Here is an 8,633-nt window from a genome sequence, read left to right as displayed (position 1 = left end):
ATCGGTCTTAACTACCTTCCCTCTCTTTACTATCATCCGGCCACACTTCTCCAGTCCGAATGACATCCGAATGTCCTCACTGTAGATCCACATCAGGTGGATCAGTGAGCTGATGTCTCATTCAGTCTTAGCATGCAGCTTGATGTCATCCATGTAGAGGAGGTGGCTGATGGTAGTTCCACTCTTAAACTTGTATCTGTATCCAGTCCTTGTGATTATCTGGCTGAGGGGGTTTAAGCCTATGCAGAACAGCAGCGGGGACAGTGCATCACCTTGGTATATGCCGCACTTGATGGCCACTTGTGCGAGCTGTCTTGAGTTGACTTCCAGTGTTGTCTTCCACAGTCCCACTGAGTTCTTGAGGAAGGTCCTTAGTGTCCTGTTGACTTTGTATAGTGCCAGGCATTCACAGATCCATGGTGTCTGGCATTGAGTTGTAGGCTTTTCTGTAGACAATCCAGCCTGTGCTCAGATTGGTCTGTCTAGACCCAGAGTCTCGGGCAACTACTCTATCTATAAGCAACTGGTGTTTTAAGCCTCTGGTATTGTTCCCAATGCCCTTTGGAGCTGTGCTCATGTACTGGCCCATATGGTCCTGTAGCTTGGTGATACATGATATGATACATGATAGGACTTTCCATGTTGTGGGATAGTCCATCCTTGAGAAATGGTTGGGGGATTCCTCCTTCTCTTGTAGAAATGCAGATACATTCCACATCCGCAGAGGATTTGGAAAGCCATCTGAGCCTACACACACACACACACATACACAAACTTTCTGCATAGAAACTCACATTATTGTTTTAATGGATAAAACAGAGTCATAAAAGGTAATAGAAAGTTGGGGGATTGAATTTGTCTCACTTGCCTTCAGTTAGGAAGAAAGTCATTACTTAGTGCTATAAAGAATCTAATAAAATAAAATATAAATACATAAATTATAAGGCTAAACAAGAAAAATTGCATTTTTAGGGTAGAATACCAACTTATTGGTAATTCCTTCTCCATCAGCCATATATTCAGTCCTACCATTTCTCTTTTATCCTATAAAATCAACATTAAAGGTCTGAAAGTGTTTATCTGTTTTAATAAGATACTATAAGAACTACATCTGTTGCTACTGTAATATATTCAGATTGCAATTCCTGAGTATACATGCAAATCAAAGAACAACTATCCAACTCTTCTGAGTGATACAACGCACTTTGCAATGTTAGAAAATGCCTAAAAAGAATGTAAGTATTTGAGATAATTGCATAGTAATGTGTTGTGCTGGGGAAAATCACTTGCAAAAAAGAAGAATATTAGGAGAAATACATACAAAAATCCCTGTATTTGGAGCAATGCATGTGAAAATATATATGAATTTTCATAACAATTCATATGCACCCTGTGTCTCAAAATGGGCAAACGACACAGATACAAACACAGAAGTAAGTTAAACTTGGGAAAATGAGTCAATGGTCTTACTCCAAGTAGATAGATTTGCCCATCCTTGTCCTAATAAGTAAAAGATGGTATCAGAACCACCAAATTACCTAAGTTAGTGGAAACTAAGCCTAATGGTATCTGAGTTTAATTAACTGCTGGTAAATCTAATTTTCACTGTTCTAAGAATTAGCTCTTTCGATGATGACTTAAGGGAGATAATGCCTTAGAAATAAATCTTTCTATCTATCTCTTCGCACAAGTGCATTCCAATTGGCCACAGTCTTGCACAAGAATTTTGAACTCATTTAAAAGAAAAATAAAGTTCTCCCCAGAGTGCCCCCGGATCTGCCCATATACATCTCGAGTACAACTATTCCTCTTGCTTTCATTTTAAATTAAGTACATCTCAATGCTGCAGCCTAATCCTAAATTGGTTGGCTGTGATTTGAAACTAGCTTGTTCCAAATTTAAAATGGAAGGGAACGTTTTTCAAATTCCAGGATGGAAGAAACAGCCTGGGAAGTTAGGAAACTCTTGTACTTCGAACAGTAGAGGGACCCAAAGGGAAAGACCAAGGCTGCTATGACTCCTCCCCTGGTGACTTTAATTATTTTTATTTTTTAATTTATTTTAATCAATTTTCCACTGGGTTGTGGGGGTATGGTGGTCCAGTGGGCAGGATCTACAGCAGAACTTAGGTGGCCCTTGGAGATCTCTGCTGTGGTCCCAAAGAAAGCTACGGCTTTGGGAAGCACCGGGGGTTGAGGCCTAAAGCCCCCAAGTAATTTAAGACAAGAGGCCCCCCCTGCATCTCCACTTGCCTGGGGCCAGTGTTGTCCAGCTCCTGAACGCAGCTTGCTGGGTGGTAGCTCTTCGGTTTTGTTTCTTTTGCACATGCTAATATAGACATCTGAAAGCTAACATTGCTTTGTCATTGTGGGGAGGTAGGAAAGTAATGGAAAAAAGATGTCAGCTTGATACCTTCTTAACCTTTGCTAAGCCATATTTCAGGTCCCAAAGGCCAGCCAGTCTTGTCTCCTTCTCCTTCTGTTTCTTCTTTTGCCACAAAAAATTAAAGTTGACTGTTAAGTAAGGAATTCAGGGTGGTTTGTTTGAAAAGAAAGCCAGAGAGTTTTTTTTTAAAAAAAAATGACCCAAGACTGTTTTGCTCTTCTGAGCTGTCTCTTTTCCTTTCAGCATTTGGGGAATCCTTCTTCTCCAGGAGTTTAATCTCTTGTTTCTGCTCAGTTAAAAAAAAAAAAAATACCCAAACCAAACCAAACAAAAACCCAAGCCAGCTTTCCCTTGCTTTTCATGTAAATTAATCCTGGGCAGTAACAGTGAAGGCCTTTGTGCTTGGCTTTCACATTTCAGCAAGGAGATATATCTGTTGGCATTTAAGGGGCATGGCACAGCCCTGCATGCAATTATGGATTGATGGCCTAGCTTAAAGAATCAACAGATTTTATGGATGGATGGGTCACCAGCTCCACAAGTCAAAGGTGAGGTGGAGAAGAAATGGGGAAAAAAATGTTTCATTGTGTACAACCTTAGTCGAATTCCCATGGTAATCCAAATGAGATGTCGTGGGTAAATAATCCATGAGAGTCCAAGGCTTTCTGGCTGACGGGGAAACCTCCTTTGGTTGCAGTTTCCTGGACCAAAGGGGACCATTGCCACTTTTCGGACACTAATTGTCTGCTAGAATTTAGAACGATTTGCATACGAGTTTATGTAAGAAATATTTTTTTCTGCTAAATAGAATGATTGTATTCATGTTGAATAGAACAGGAGAGCAGACCTTTTCCGAGCTGAGAGTCACTCAGCGTTGGAGTGAGATATTGGAGACCACATTCCAAAATGCATTGAATGGGACCAGGGTAAAAACAACCTTTGCTCTGATTTTATTTATTTCAATTCATTGATCAATTAAATTTTGGGTTGAATTAAATGAATTTCAACTTTTGCAGCTCAGATATGGTAGCTTAATTAATCTCAAGTGTAAGTTGTTACATCTTAGTATGTTCTGGGAAGTCAGCCACCGTGGTTTGGAAACTATAGTTTATGGCTTGTGCAAACCTAATCAATGTGGTTTATTCAATCCACCATGATTAAGAGAACCTTAATTAATGCAATGTGTGAACCATTCTGAGAAGATAAAGAAGCTAGAATTTGCAGAGCAGAGCAGATGTTTGTTTTTGATTTTTAAAAAAAGAGGACAGTCCCCTCCTGTCAAGCGTTGAGTTCCCCCAATATTTTGGACAACGTGTCAATAGACTCTGGAAGCATCTACATATCTAATTAGAATGAGAATGACTTTTGCTATCAACTGAAAGGGATTGAAATTCAGTCAGTAAGAAAATTGGCAATGAAATGAGTCACACAACCTCTCTGATTGGAGCTCTCTGGCACAGAATTTCTATTCAAGGCATTTCAGCAAATCAGCAAGGATTGACTTGTTGAAAAATAATTCAAGGGAGGCTTTGCACTCTGCTAAAATTACACAATAAAAATTGTAACCTTTGTAAACTGTGTTGACCCATTGTATGTAAATTGGTAAATATGGCCATCTCAGTTAGTCATTTTGGGCAAAACAGTTGAAGAAGTTGGGAAGATCACTGAACCGTCACCCACGATGATTCTTGCTGTTGCTTTGTAGAGCTGGGCAAATCTTCAAGCGGGGGGTGGGAGCTTTACTTTCAGAAAGTCTCTTGAAGCTACTTCACAGATGTTTGACTAGATGTTTATAAGATGACTATTTCTACTGTTACTTTTTTCTTTTATTTTTGTGTGCAGCTTATTTTTCCTTTTCGGTTCTGTAATTTGTAATTTCTGTAATTTTTTATAGTTTTTTTTACTTGATGTTCTGATCTATAAAAAATAAAATATATATTCAGTGTCTCATTGCTTTAAATTTCTGACAAAGGCACAGCCTTCTTCAAAACAGGAAGACACTCTGAACTTTCAATTTTGTCTGTCTGTCTTTCTTTCTTTCTTTCTTTCTTTCTTTCTTTCTTTCTTTCTTTCTTTCTTTCTTGTTTGTTTGTTTTTACAGTTAATATATCTTCCTATAGCTCTGTGTTCTTTAAAAGTGTTTGTCTTGAGCTATTGTTCATCCAGTTAAAAAAAAAAAGAGGAGATCCTTCTGACTGACCTGAGTTGATAATCTTGCACTGAAGGCAACAGCCACTCTTGGAGGCGCAGCTTTCTTGTGGGTTTAATTTTGAGTTTAATTCTGAAGCCATAATCAAAGGAACAAACCTTCTCTTGGAAGCCCTTTCATAATCTGAAAGTGTACACAAGAAACAGAAAAAAGACACTCCAAGGGAGTGGTCAGAAAGACAGTGATCTTGACAGGACTTGATTTCTTTCCCTTTCTCAATCACCCTTTTTAATGGACCAATTATCTGTTTATTATTATGGCCTGTTAGTCTCAGCATCCAGGGAGGAAAGCAGATACTTGCTGTGACCTGAGGCACAGCTGGCTCTGAAATGTGTCCCTGGGGGTACTGAGGTGAACCTTTCTTGAACTTAATAGAAATAGCGTACCCACCCTCTTTTGCAGGCTGCTGCTGGATTTTTCAGCTTCTTCCAGTGAAGAAGAGAGGTACCAGTAGCCTCTTAAGCCCCAACCATCTTTGTTCCAGTGGTATCTCCTGGACAAATAGGACATGAAACCAGATAAAGCTATTTCCCCCAACTTGCTCCCTTCCCAATATTAAAATTGCAGATGTGGTTGAGATATCTCAGGGCTATGGCATTCTATTAGAGTAACATCTCCCAGAACTGACACCAAGAGATGTTGATAGCAGATCAAAGTATCAGGTTGTCCCTGGAGGTACAAGCCATTCAGCTTTCCCTGGGGCCCGGTCACAGATGATTTAATCACAGCCAGTTGTGCCCTCAAAGACTGTCTTGGTGACCCTGTTCTCTAATCAGCACTGGATCTGACAGGATGAATCCCTTTGACATCCATACACTCTGGCCCAGGACCTGCCATCCAGCTGGGGAGCAATGAGGGCCACCTCAAGAGGCTCTGAAGAAAGGTGAGTAGCCAATTTCTCACTGTCCCCAAAGGCACTAAAAACTCGGTCTCTCCTGTTGCCACCCGGGCATTGTCAAATGGAGTAGTCCTGACAGAGTGTTTAGCAAACATTTAAACCCAGGAAGCTTTAATAGCTCTTTTCAGCATTATTAAATAAACATTTCAAGTGAACAAGAAGGCTGGTGGAGGAAATGGAGAGGGAGAACTAATGTAAACTTTCCAACACTCAGGGCCCGGGTAGTGATGGGCAAGAAGAACTCTGCCAAGCTGCAATGGCTCTTTAATACTTTGAGAAGTATCACCACATTTTGAAAACATGCATCCCTCTGAGAATGTTAATGTGGAAAGGGAGCAAGATCAGCACAAATGTTTAGTCTGACATGAATGTTTTGTTAAGGTCAAAGCAGTTTGAGAGTGGGCGACTGGTGTTGGTGGCCCCTTACCTAACAATAACCTTCTCTTCACTCTTACTGGCATGAGTTATTATTCAGTTCAGTTATATTGCACGTGCTTGCTAGTGTTACGATATCTTCTTCTTCTTCTTCTTCTTCTTCTTCTTCTTCTTCTTCTTCTTCTTCTTCTTCTTCTTCTTCTTCTTCTTCTTCTTCTTCTTCTTCTTCTTTTTATTAAATGCACAAAACACAAGACCAGTATTGAACTATGAGATTAAAATACAGGCGCAAAAAATTAAGCAAAAGGGAGAGAGAAAAGTATTGTGGGAATATGTTGACGAAGATTCTCAGTCATCCAGGTGGAATTATCTGGAGGTTGAGTCATGGCAACGGGACTTCTTTTCTTTTGGTCTGATAGTTTCGCTGCTTGTCCAAGCAGCTTCTTCAGTCTAGAAAGTTGATTAGGGGGGACCCTGGAAGACAGGGTGGCTGCGTTTCTCACTGACATGATGGACTCATTGAAGGGACGATAGGAGATGTGATTAGTAGAGTCTTTGGGATGTGGATGTCTTGCTCCTCCTCCCTCACTCATCCCCAAGTGGGCCGTTAAGTGCTGCCTCCCTGGTGAACTTGTGAAGGAAAGGAAGATGCCCAGCTGTCCTGAACTCTGCAGACTACTGCAATAAAATTAATTCACTCTTGGATGACCACTACACATATGAAAAACTGAAAAGAGACCCCACCAGCAATGATAAGAAAAGGGTGATAGACAGCTTGAAACAATCGGAACAAGAGGGTCCCATCGATAGGGCAACCTACCACCTCCTGTATCCTGGAGAAGCCATCCCTGCCTCTACGGACTCCTTAAGATCCACAAGGAAGGAGAGCCCCTCAGGCCCATTATCAGCAGCATTAATTCAGCAACATATAGTATTGCTAAACACCTTGCCACTATACTAGCACCTCTGGTTGGACACACTGACCACTACATTCATAACTCTGAAGAATTTGCTTCTAAAGTAAGAGTCCTGAAACTGAATACAGATGAAACCATGGTATCCTTTGATGTCACCTCACTCTTCACCAGCATCCCCATCATTGATGTCCTAACAGTGGTTAGGAAGAGACTAGAAGATGACCACACCCTTGACAGGAGAAACAACTTCAACCTGGATCAGATCTGCCGCCTCCTGGACCTGTGCCTCAACACCACTTACTTTACTTACAGAAGTGACTTCTACAGACAGAAACACGGCTGTGCCATGGGTTCCCCTGTGTCACCCATTGTTGCCAACCTATACGTGGAAGAAGTGGAGAAGGAAGCTCTCACCTCTTTCCAGGGAATAGCACCAACCCACTGGTTCAGGTATGTGGATAACACCGGGGTTAAAATCAGATACAGGCCTTCACAAACCATATAAACACCATAGACTCAAACATCAAGTTCACCAGGAAAGACACCAAGGACAACAGGCTGGCATTTCTAGACTGTGAGGTTCTAACTGGGACCTGTGGCAAGCTAGTAATAGGGATTTACAGGAAGCCCACACACACATAGACCAATACCTGCAGTTTGACTCCCACTATCCACTGCAGCACAAACTAGGAGTCATCAGGACATTACACCACAGGGCAGAAACCATCCCCACATCCATAGATGCCCAAAAGAAAGAAAACAGACACCTGAGGACAGCTCTTAAGGCCTGTGGGTATCCAAATTAGGTCTTTATTAAATCCACTTCTAGATCCAACAAAAAACCGGCAGACAGACCCACTAACACACTGAGACAGAGGCTTGTACACCCTAAAGATCAAACACCAAAACATAAGAAGAGCAATGTAGTATATGCAATCCAGCGCAGTGAGGAGTGTTGAGAGCTCTACATTGGAGGAACCAAACAGCCTTTACACAAGAGGATGGCCCAGCACAGGAGGAGCAACAACACAGGACCAGAATCAGCAGTTTACCTTCATCTAAAGGAAGAACGACACTCATCTGAGGACAATAATGTTCACATTTTGGACAGAGAAGATAGGTGGTTTGAGAGAGGAGTGAAGGAATCCATTTATGCCAAAGTGGAAAATCCTTCCCTCAATAGAGGTGGAGGCCTCAGACACAACTTGTCTCCCATTTTTCATGCTGCTCTTTCATCAGTCCCCAGGAAAATTAAGACCACTGGACTTTAGAAGCAAGAAGTCCAGTTGCCATGACTCAACCTCCAGATACCTTGTGGGAATCTGTGTGTCTGTACGTGTGTATGAGTACTTAGGTGATCTTAAAGAAATATACAAATATTTCAAACATCCAGATGTGGTTACAAGGGTCATGATTATCAACTTCCCAAAAAGGAAGATGGCTTTGAATTTAAGACACTCTCCCACTCAAAAACAGGTTAGACATTAAAAAAATGCCTCTGCTTTGTATCTCATTCTTCTCCTAGAATTTATTTAGGCAGGATCTCTTGGAAAGGAGAGAGAGGGAGAGACAGACTCAGATTTATTTTGCTACACCCTTGTTCACCTGGTTTGCTCTGTCTTGTGTGATGCTCTACTAAATCCATATCCCTTTATATTTATCATTCCTTATCTCCCAGACTGTTTGTCTGCTCTGTAGTTGAAGTCCATGATAGTCTCTGCAGCCAATCCATCTACAGTCCTTGAGTTCTTTCCTTTTCATTCTTCCCCTAGTTTTAAAATATCTTTTTTTTTTTTCTGATACTATCAAGTTCTATGTAGCTGGCCAACCAAAGAAGAACCACATGGAT

The 8,633-nt window shown here is 41.1% G+C and overlaps 1 pseudogene; it reads left to right on the top strand.

Moving 5' to 3' along the window:
* Window positions 1-5,445: 5,445 nt before the first annotated feature.
* On the top strand, window positions 5,446-8,084 carry LOC103053842 (uncharacterized; annotated as a pseudogene).
* Window positions 8,085-8,633: the final 549 nt, after the last annotated feature.

This window comes from Python bivittatus, unplaced genomic scaffold (assembly GCF_059951505.1).
Source record: "Python bivittatus isolate LINGU-HERP-01145 unplaced genomic scaffold, Pbiv_v1 ctg000680_np1212, whole genome shotgun sequence".
Taxonomy (NCBI): domain Eukaryota; kingdom Metazoa; phylum Chordata; class Lepidosauria; order Squamata; family Pythonidae; genus Python; species Python bivittatus.
This window is presented reverse-complemented; position numbering and strand designations above follow the sequence as displayed.